Source organism: Pan troglodytes, chromosome 16, assembly GCF_028858775.2.
Source record: "Pan troglodytes isolate AG18354 chromosome 16, NHGRI_mPanTro3-v2.0_pri, whole genome shotgun sequence".
NCBI lineage: Eukaryota > Metazoa > Chordata > Mammalia > Primates > Hominidae > Pan > Pan troglodytes.
This window is the reverse complement of record NC_072414.2, coordinates 17,663,968-17,676,446: the sequence shown is the minus strand read 5'-3', so window position 1 is coordinate 17,676,446 and position 12,479 is coordinate 17,663,968.

Genomic DNA, 12,479 nt, shown 5'->3' with positions numbered 1-12,479 from the left:
ATGGACTAGAATGGAATGGAATCAACCTGAGTAGAACGGAGTGGAATGGAATAGAATGGAATGGAATGGAATGGAATGGAATGGAATGGAATGGAACGGAATAGAATTGAATTAAATCAACCCGTGTAGAAAGGAATGGAATGGAATGGAATGGAATGGGATGGAATAGAATGGAATTGAATCGACCCGACTATAATGGGATGGAATGCAATGGAATGGAATGGAATGGAGTGGAATAGAATGGAATTGAGTCAACCCGAGTAGAACAGAACGGAATGGAATGGAATAGAATGGAATTAAATCAACACGAGCAGAACGGAATGGAATGGAATGGAATGGAATCAAATACAATTGAATTGAATCAACCCGAGTAGAACGGAAGGGAAAAGAACGGAACGGAACGGAATGGAATTGAATAGAATGGAAAAGAATCAACCCAAATTTAAAGGAGTGGAATGGAATGGAATGGAATAGAATAGAATGGAATTGAATCAACCCAAGTAGAACGGAATGGAATGGAATGGAATTTAATGGAATGGAACAAGAAGGAATAGAATCTACCCTAGTAGACGGGAATGGAATGCAATGGAACGGAACGGAACGGAATGGAATGGAATGGAAAGGAATGGAATGGAAAAGAATGGAATTGAATCAACCCGAGTACAACTGAAAGGAATGCAATGGAATGGAATGGAATGAAATGGAATGGAATGGAATGGAATGGAATGGAATGGAATCAACAAGAGTAGAACGGAATGGAATGGAATGGAATGGAATGGAATGGAATGGAATGGAATGGAATACAATGGAATTGAATCAACCATAGTAGAACAGAACAGAACAGAGCGGAATAGAATGGAACACAACGGAATGGAATGGAATAAAATGGAATTGAAACAACCCGAGTAGAACGAAATGGAATGGAATGGAATGCAATGGAATGGAATGGAATGCAATGGAATGGAATGGAATGCAATGGAATGGAATGGAATGGAGTAGTATGGAATGGAATGGAAGGAAATAGAATGGAATTGAATCAACCCAAGTAGAATGGAATGGAATTGAATGGAATGAAATGAAATGGAATGCAATGGAATGGAATAGAATGGAATTGAAACAGCCCGAGTAGAACGGAATGGAATGGAATGGAATGGAATGGAAGGGAAGGGAATAGAAGGGAATTGAATCAACCGGAGTAGAACGGAATGGAATGGAATGCAATGGAATAGAATGGAATAGAAAGGGATTTGAATCAACCGGAGTAGAACGGAATGGAATGGAATGCAATGGAATAGAATGGAATAGAAAGGAATTGAATCAACCCCAGTAGAAGGGAATGGAATGGAATAGAACGGAATGGAATGGAATGGAATGGAATAGAATATAATTGAATCAACCCGAGTAGAATGGAAGGGAATGCAACGGAATGGAATGGAATGGGATCAAGACGAGTAGAACGGAATGGAATGGAATAAAATGGAATTGAAACAACCAAAGTAGAACGGAAGAGAACGGAACGGAACGGAATGGAAGAGAAAGGAATGGCATGCAATAGAATGGATTTGAAACAACCCGCATAGAACGGAATGGAATGGGATGGAATGGAATGGAATGGAATGCAATGGAATGGAATGGAACGAAATTGAGTCAACCCGTGTAGAACAGAATGGAATGGAATGGAATGGAATGGAATGGAATAGAATGGAATTGAATCAACCCAAGTAGAACGGAATGGAATGGAATGAAATAGAATGGAATTGAATCAGCCCGAGAAGAACGGAATGGAATGGAATGGAATGGAATGGAATGGAATGGAACGGAATTGAATCAACCCAAGTAGAATGGAATGGAAGGGATTGGAATGGAATGGAATGGAATAGAATGGAATTGAATCAACCTGAGTAGAATGGAAAGGAATGCAATGGAATGGAATGGAATGCAGTGGAATGGAATTGAATCAACCCGAGTAGAATGGAATTTAATGTAATGGTATGGAATGGAAGGGAATGGAATGGAACGGAATGCAATAGAATGGAATTGAATCAACCAGAGTAGAACGGAATGGAATGGAATGCAATAGAATGAATGGAATGGCATGGAATGGAATGGAGTGTAATGGAATGGAATGGAATAAAATGCAACTGAATCAACCCGAGAAGAACGGAATGGAATGGAATGGAGTAGTATGGAATGGAATGGAAGGAAATTGAACGGAATTGAATCAACCCGAGTAGAACGGAACCGAACGGAATGGAGTGGAACAGCACGGAACGGAATGGAATGGAATAGAATGGATTTGAATCAGCCCGAGTAGAATGGAATGGAATGGAATAGAATGGAATTGAATCAAACCGAGTAGAATGGAATGCAATGGAATGGAATGCAATGGAATGGAATGGAATGGAATGGAATGGAATGGAATGGAATATAATGGAATTGAATCAACTTGAATAGAATGCAAATGAATCACCCCGAGTAGAATGGAATGCAATGGAATGGAATGGAATGGAATGGAATGGAATGGAAAAGAATGGAATTGAATCAACTCGAGTAGAACGGAATGGAATGGAATGGAATAGAATGGAATGGAATGGAATGGAATGCAATGGAATCAAACCGAGTAGAACGGAATGGAGTGGCATGGAATGGAATAGAATGGAATTGAATCGACACGAGTACAATGGAATGGAACGGACCGGAATGGAATGGAAAGGAATGGAATGGAATGGAATGGAATGAAATGGAATGGAATATAATGAAATTGAGCCAACCCAAGTAGAACACAATGGAATGGAATGGAATAGAATGGAATTGAATCAACATGAGTACAACGGAATGGAATGCAATGGAATGGAATGGAATCAACACGAATAGAACGGAATGGAATGGAATGAAATGGAATAGAATGGAATGGAATAGAATGTAAGTGAATCAATCGAAGTGGAACGGAAAGGAACGGAACGGAAGGGAATAGAACGGAATGGAGTGGAATGGAATAGAATGGAATTGAATCCACGGGAGCAGAAAGGAATGGAATGGAACGAAATGAAATGGAGTGGAATGGAATGGTATAGAATGGATTTGAATCAACCCGAGTAGAATGGAATGGAATGGAATGGAATCAACCCGAGTACTACGGAATGGAATGGAATGGAATGACATGAATGGAATGGAATGGAATGGGATAGAATGGAATTCAGTCAACCAGAGTAGAATGGAATGGAGTGGAATGCAATGGAATGGAATAGAATGGAATGCAATGGAAAGGAATAGAATGGAATTGAATCACCCCGAGTAGAATGGAACGGAATGGAATGTAAGAGAACGGAAAGGAACAGAAGGGAATGGAATGCAATAGAACGGAATTGAATTAACCTGAATAGAACGGAATGGAATGGAATGGTATGGAATGGAATGCAATGGAATGGAATAGAATGGATTTGAATCAACCCGAGTAGAACGGAATGGAATTCAATGGAATTTAATGGAATGGAGTGGAATGGAATAGAATGGAATTAAATGGAATGGAATAGAATGGAATTGAATCAACCCGAGTAGAACGGAATGAAATGGAATGGAATTTAATGGAATGGAATGGAATACCAATGAATCATCCCGAGTTGAACGGAAGTGAATGCAATGTAACGGAATGGAATGCAATGGAATGGAATAGAATGGAATTGAGTCAACCCAAGTAGAACGGAATAGAATGGAATGGAATGGAATGGGATGCAATGGAATAGAATGGAATTGAATCAAACCGAGTAGAACAGAATGGAATGAAATGGCATGGAATGGAATGGAATGGAATGGAATGCAATGGAAAGGAATGGTATTGAATTGAATGAACCCAATGAGAACAGAACGGAATGGAACGGAACGGGATGGAATGGAATGTAATAGAATGGAATTGAATCAACCCGAGTAGAACAGAAAGGAATGGAATAGAATGGAATGGAATGGAATGGAATGGAATGCAATGCAATAGAATGGAATTGAATCAACCCAAGTAGAATGGAATGGAATGGAATGGAATGCAATGGAATGGAATGGAATGGAGTGTTATGCAATGGAATGGAATAAAATGCAATTGAATCAACCCGAGTAGAGCGGAATGGAATGGAATGGAGTAGTATGGAATGGAATGGAAGAAAATAGAATGGAATTCAATCATCCCGAGTAGAACGGAACGGAATGGAAGGCAATGGAACGGAGCCGAACGGAATAGAATGGAATAGAATGGAATTGAATTAACCCGAGTAGAATGGAATGGAAAGAAATGGAATGGAATGGAATGGAATGGAATCAAACTGAGTAGAATGGAATGCAATGGAATAAAATGCAATGTAATGGAATAAAATGAAATGGAACGGAATGGAATAGAATGGAATAGAACGGAATTGAATCAACCCGAGTAGAATGGAATGGAAGGAAATGGAATGGAATGGAAGGCAATGGAATGGCATGGAATAGAATGGAATTGAATCAACCCGAGTTGAACGGAAAGGAATGCAATGGAATGGAATGGAATGCAGTTGAATGGAATTGAATCAACCCGAGTAGAAAGGAATTGAATGTAATGGTATGGAATGGAAGGGAATGGAATGGAATGCAATGGAATGGAATTGAATCAACCCGAGTAGAACGGAATGGAATGGAATGCAATGGAATGAATGGAATGGCATGGAATGGAATGGAGTGTAATGCAATGGAATGGAATAAAACGCAATTGAATCAACCCGAGAAGAACGGTATGGAACGGAATGGAGTAGTATGGAATGGAATGGAAGGAAATAGAATGGAATTGAATCAACCCCAGTAGAACGGAACCGAACGGAATGGAGTGGAACGGCACGGAACGGAATGGAATGGAATAGAATGGAATTGAAACAGCCCGAGTAGAATGGAATGGAATGGAATGGAATGGAATGGAATGGAATGGAATACAATGGAATTGAATCAAACCGAGTAGAACGGAATGGAATGGCATGGAATGGAATAGAATGGAATTGAATCGACTCGAGTAGAAAGGAATGGAATGCAATGGAATGGAATGGAATGGAACGGAACGGAATGGAAAGGAATAGAATGAAATTCACTCAACCCAAGTAGAACGGAATGGAATGGAACGGAATAGAATGGAATTGAATCAACACGAGTAGAACGGAATGGAATGCAATGGAATGGAATGGAATGAAATGGAATGGAATAGACTTGAATTGAGTCAACCCGAGTAGAACAGAAGGGAACGAAACGGAACGGAACGGAATGGAATGAAATAGAATGCAATAGAATCAACCCAAATAGAAAGGAATGGAACGGAATAGAATGGAGTGGAATGGAATAGAATGGAATTGAATCAACCAGAGTAGAACGGAATGGAATGGAATGGAATTTAACGGAATGGAATCGAAAAGAATTGAATCAACCCCAGTAGAACGGAATGGAATGGAATGCAACAGAATGGAATGGAATGGAATGCAATGGAATTGAATAGAATTGAATTGAATCAACCCGATTACAACGGAAAGGAGTGCAATGGAATGGAATGGAATGGAATGGGATCAACACGAGCGGAAAGACATGGAATGGAATGGAATAGAGTGGAATGGTATGGAATGGAACGTAATACAATGGAATAGAATCATCCCAAGTAGAACGGAACAGAACGGAGCGTAATGGAATGGAACAAAACGGAATGGAATGGAAAAGAATGGAATTCAAACTACCCGAGTAGAACGGCATGGAATGGAATGGAATGCAATCGAATGGAACGGCATGGAATGGAATGGAATGCAATCGAATGGAACGGAATGGAATGGAATGGAATGGACTAGAATGGAATTTAGTCATCCCGAGTAGAACGGAATGGAATGGAATGGAATGGAATAGAATTGAATGAACCCGAGTGGAACGGAACTGAACGGAATGGAAAGGAATGGGATCGAATAGAATGGAATTAAATAACATGAATAGAACGGAAAAAATTGAATGGAATTGAATGGAACGGAATGGAATAAAATGTAGTAAAATGGAATTGAATCAATTGAAGTAGAAGGGAATGGAATGGAATGGAATTGAATGAAATGGAATGGAATGGAATGGAATAGAATGGAAATGAATCAGCCCGAGTATAACGGAATGGAATGGAATGGAATGGAATCAACACGAGTAGAACGGAATGGAATGGAATGGAATGGTGTGGAATGGAATAGAATGGAATTGAATAAATCGAAGTAGAACGGAATGGAACGGAAAGCAAGGGAATAGAACGGAATGCAGTGGAATGGAATAGAATGGAATTGAATCCACGGGAGTAGAATGGAACGGAATGGAATGGAATGGAACGGAATGAAATGGAATGGAATGGAATGGTATAGAATGGATTTGAATCAACCCGAGTAGAGTGGAATGGAATGGAATGGAATCAACCCGAGTACTACGGAATGGAATGGAATGGAATGGAATGGAATGGAGTCAACCCGAGTACTACGGAATGGAATGGAATGGAATGGAATGGAATGGAATGGAATGGAATGGAATGGAATGGAATGGAATGGAATCAACCCGAGTAGAACGGAAAGGAATGCAATGGAATGGAATGGAATGGATTGGAATCGAATGGAATGGAATTCAAACCACCCGAGTAGAACCGAATGGAATGGAATGGAAAGGAATGGAATGGAAAGGAATGGCACGGAATAGAAAAGAATGGAATGGAGTGGAATAGAATGGAATTGAGTCAACCCGAGTAGAATGGAATGCAGTGGAATGGAATGGAATAGAATGGAAATGAATCAACGCAAGTAGAACGGAATGGAACACAATGGAAGGGAATGAAATGGAATGGAATGGAATAGAATGGAATTGAACCAGCACGAGTAGAACGGAATGGAATGGAATGGAATGGAATGAAATGTAATGGAATGGAATAGAATCAGCCTGAGTAGAACGGAATGGAATGGAATGGAATGGAATAGAATGGAATTGAATCAACTCAAGTAGAACGGAATGGAATGGATTGCAATAGAATGAAATGGAATGGAATGGAATGGAATGGAACGGAATGGAAAGGAATGGAATGACATGGAAAGGAATGCAATGGAATAGAGTGGAATACAATCAGCCAGAGTAGAACGGAATGGAATGGAATTGAATTGAATGGAATGGAATAAACACCAAAAAGAAGGGAATGGAATGGAAGGAAAAGGATTGGAATGGAATGGAAGGGAAAGGAATAAAATCTAAATGAATCAACACGGGTAGAATGGAATGGAATGGGAATGGAATGGAATGGAATGGAATGGAATGGACTAGAATGGAATTGAGTCAACCCGAGTAGAACGGAATGGAATGGAATGGAACGAAATGAAATGGAATGGAATAGAATAGAATGGAATTGAGGCAACCCGAGTAGAATGGAATGGAATGGAATGGAATGGAATAGAATGGAATTGAATCAAACCGAGTTGAACAGAATAGAAAGGAATGGAATGGCATGGAAAGGAATGGAATGGAAGGGAATACAATGGAATGGAATGGAATGGTATTGAATTGAATGAACCCGATGAGAACAGAACAGAAAGGAACGGAACGGGACGGAAAGCAATGTAACAGAATGGAATTGAATCAACCCGAGTAGAACGGAAAGGAATGGAATGGAATGGAATGGAATGTAGTAGAATGGAGTTGAATCAACCCAAGTAGAATGGAACTGAATGGAATGGTACGGCATGGAATGGAATGGAATGGAATGGAATGGAATGGAATGGAATGGAATGGAATTTAATGCAATAGAATGGAATTGAAGCAACCTGAGTAGAGTGTAATGGAATGGAATGGAATGCAATGGAATGGAATGGAATAGAATGGAGTGGAATAGGAAGGAATTGAGTCAACCCAAGTAGAACGGAAAGGAATGGAAAGGAATAGAATTCAATGGAATCAAGACGAGAAGAATGGAATGGAATGAAATGGAACGGAATCCAATAGAATTGAATTGAATCAACCCGAGTAGAATGGAAGGGAACGGAACGGAATGGAATGGAATAGAATGGAAAAGAATCAACCCGAATAGAAAGGAATGGAATGGAATGGAATAAAATGGAATTGAATCAACCCGAGTAGAACGGAATAGAATGGAATGGAATTTAATGGAATGGAATCGAAAGGAATTGAATCAACCCCAGTAGAACGGATTGGAATGGAATGGAATGGAATGGAAAGGAATGGAAGAGAATGGAATTGAATCAACCCGAGTACAACGGAATGGAATGCAATGGAATGTAAAGGAATGGAATGGGATCAACACGAGTAGAACGGAATGCAATGGAATGGAATGGAATACAATGGAATTGAAATATCGCAAGTAGAACAGAACAGAACGGAGCAGAATGGAATGGAACATAACGGAATGGAATGGAATAGAATGGAATTGAAACTATCCGAATAGAATGGAATGGAATGGAATGGAATGCAATCGAATGGAACGGAATGGAATGGAATGGACTAGAATGGAATTCAGTCAACCCGAGTAGAACGGAATGGAATGGAATGGAATGGAATAGAATTGAATAAACCCGAGTGGAACGGAATGGAACAGAACGGAACGGAATGGGATCGAATAGAATGGAATTGAAATAACACGAGTAGAACGGAAAGGAATGGAATGGAATGGAAATGAATGGAGCGGAATGGAATGAAATGGAATAGAATGGAATTGAATCAACTCAAGTAGAAGGGAATGGAATGGAATGGAATGAAATGGAGTGGAATGGAATGGAATAGAGACGAATTGAATCAGCACGAGTAGAATGGAATGGAATGGAATGGAATGGAATGGAATGGAATCAACCGGAGTAGAACGGATTGGAATGGAATGGAATGGAATGGAAACGAATTGAATGGAATGAAATGCAATGGAATGGAACGGAATGGAAAGGAATGGAATGGAATGGAATAGAATGGAATTGAGGCAACCCGAGTAGAACGGAACGGAATGGAATGGAATGGAATAGAATGGAATTGAATCAACAGAAATAGAACGGAATGGAATGGAATGGTATGGAATGGAATGGAATGGAATGGAATAGAGTGGAATTGAATCAGCCCGAGTAGAACGGAATGGAATGGAATGGAATAAAATGGAATTGAATCAACCCAAGTAGAATGGAATGGAATGGAATGGAATGCAATGGCATAGAATGGAAATGAATCACCCCGAGTAGAATGTAATGCAATGGAATGGAACGGAATGGAATGGAAAGGAATGGAATGGAGTGGAACACAACGGAATTGAATTAACCTGAGTGGAGTGGAATGGAATGGAATGGAATAAGGTGGAACGGAATCCATTCGGGTTGAATGGAATGGAAAGGAATGGAATAGAATGGAATGGAATCGACCCGAGTAGAATGGAATAGAATGTAATAGAATGGAATAGATTAGAATGGAATTGAATCAAACCGAGTAAAATGGAATGGAATGGAATGGAATGGAATGGAATAGAATGGAATTGAATCAACCCGAGTAGAATGGAATATAACTGAATGGAATGGAGTGCAGTGGAATGGAAAGGAATGAAATGGAATGGAATGGAATAGAATGAAATTGAATCAACCCGATTAGAACGGAATGGAAAGGAATGGAATGGAATAGAATGTAATTGAATCCACCCACGTAGAACAGAATGGAATGGAATGGAATGGAATGAAATTGAATGCAATGGAATGGAATGGAATGGAATGGAATGGAATGGAAAGGATTGGAATGGAATGGAATGGAATGGAATGGAATAGAATAGAATGGAAATGAATCAACGTGAGTAGAAGGGAAAGAAATGGAATAGAATGGAATCGAGCGATATAGAATAGAATGGAATTGAATCAAACCGAGAAGAAGAAAATGGAATGGAATGGAATGGAACTGAATGGAATGGAATGGAACGGAATGCAATAGAATGCAATTGAATCGACTTGAGTAGAATGGAATGGAATGGAATGGAATGAAATGGAACGTAGTGGAATGGAATGGAATGGAATGGAATGGAATGGAGTGGAATGGAATCAACCCAAGTAGAACGGAATGGAATGAAATGGAATGGAATGGAATGGAACGGAATAGAGTGGAATTGAATCAACTCGAGTAGAATGGAATGGAATGGAATGCAATGGAATGGAAAGTAATGGAACGGAATGCCATGGAATGGAATGGAATGGAACCAACCTGAGTAGAACGGAATGGAACAGAACGGAAGTGAACAGAATGGAATGGAATAGAATGGAACTGAATCAACACGACTAGAACGGAAAGGAATGGAATGGAATGGAACGGAATGGAATGGAATGGAATAGAATGGAAATGAATCAACCTGAGTAGAATGGAATGCAATGGAATGGAACGCAATGGAATGGAATGGAATGGAATGGAATGGAATGGAATGGAATGGAATAGAATGGAATTGAATCAATCCGAGTAGAACAGAAAGGAATGCAAAGGAATGGAATGGAATGGAATGGGATCAATACGAGTAGAAAGGAATGGGATGGAATGGAATGGAATGGGGTGGAATGGAATGGAATGGACAAGAATGGAATTGAGTCAACCCGACTAGAACGGAATGGAATCGAATGGAACGAAACGAAATGGAATGGAATAGAATAGAATGGAATTGAGTAAACCCGAGTAGAACGGAATGGAATCGAATGGAATGGAATCGAATGGAATTGAATCAACCTGAGTAGAAAGGAATTGAATGCAATGGAATGGAAAAGATTGCAGTAGAATGGCATTGAATCAACCCGAGTAGAATGGAATTGAATGGAATGGTATGGAATGGAATAGAATGGAATGGAAAGGAATGGAATGGAGTGCAATAGATTGGAAATGAATCAACCCAAGTAGAACGGAATGGAAAGAAATGGAATGTAATGGAAAGATTTGAATGGCATGGAATGGAATGGAGTGTAATGGAATGGAATGGAATAAAATACAATTTAATCAACGCGAGAAGAATGGAATGGAGTAGTATGGAATGAAATGAAAGGAAATAGAATGGAATTGAATCAACCAGAGTAGAACGGAATGGAACGGAATGGAGTGGAATGGCACGGAAGGGAAGGGAATGGAATAGAGTGGAATTGAATCACCCGAGTAGAAAGGAATGGAATGGAACGGAATTGAAAGGAATAGAGTGGAATTGATTCATCCCGAGTAGAATGGAATGGAATGAAATTGAATGGAATAGAATGGAATTGAATGAAACCGAGTAGAATGAAAAGCAATGGAATGGAATGCAACGGAATGGAATGGAATGAAATGGAATGGAATGGAATAGAATACAAATGAACCACCCCGAGTACAATGGAATGCAACGGAATGGAATGCAATGGAATGAAATGGAATGGAATGGAATAGAATGGAATTGAATCAACCCGAGTAGAACGGAATAGAATGGAATAGAATGGAGTGGAATGGAATGAAATGGAATGCATTGAAATGGAATGGATTGGAATGGAATGGAAAGGAATTGAATCAACACGAGTAGAACGGAATGGAATTGAATCAACCCGAGTAGAATGGAATGGAATGGAATGGAAGGGAAGGGAATGGACTAGAATGGAATTGAGTCAACCCGAGTAGAACGGAATGGAATGGAATGGAACGGAATGAAATGGAATGGAAGAGAATAGAATGGAATTGAGTCAACCCGAGTAGAACGGAATGGAATGCAATGGAATGGAATGGAATAGAACAGAATTGAATCAACCCGAGTAGAACGTGATGGAATGGAATGGAATGGAATAGAATGGAATGGAATTTAATCAAACCGATTAGAACAGAATGGAATGGAATGGAAAGGAATGGAACAGAATGGAATGAAATGGAATGGAATGGACTGGCATCAATCCGAGTGGAAAGGAATGGAATGGAATGGAATGGAATGGAATGGAATAGAGAGGAATTACATCAACCAGAGTAGAATGGAATGGAACGGAATGGGATCAACACGAGTAGAAAGGAATGGAATGGAATGGAATGGAGTGGAATGGAATGGAATGGAATGGGTTAGAATGGAATTGAGTCAACCCGAGTAGAATGGAATGGAATGGAATGGAACAGAATGGAATGGAATGGAATAGAATGGAGTGCAATTGAATGGAACAGAATGGAATGGAATGGAGTAGTATGGAATGGAATGGAAGGAAATAGAATGGAATTGAATCAACCCGAGTAGAACGGCACGGAATGGAATGGAATGGAATAGAATGGAATTGAATCATCTGGAGTAGAATGGAATGAAATGGAATGGAATGGAATTGAATCAACCCAAGTAGATAGGAATGGAATGGAATGGAATGGAATGAAATAGAATGTAATGGAATGGAATAGAATGGAATTAAATCAGGCTGACTAGAACGGAATGGAATTGAATGGAATGAAATGAAGTGGAATTCAATGGAATGGAATAGAATGGAATT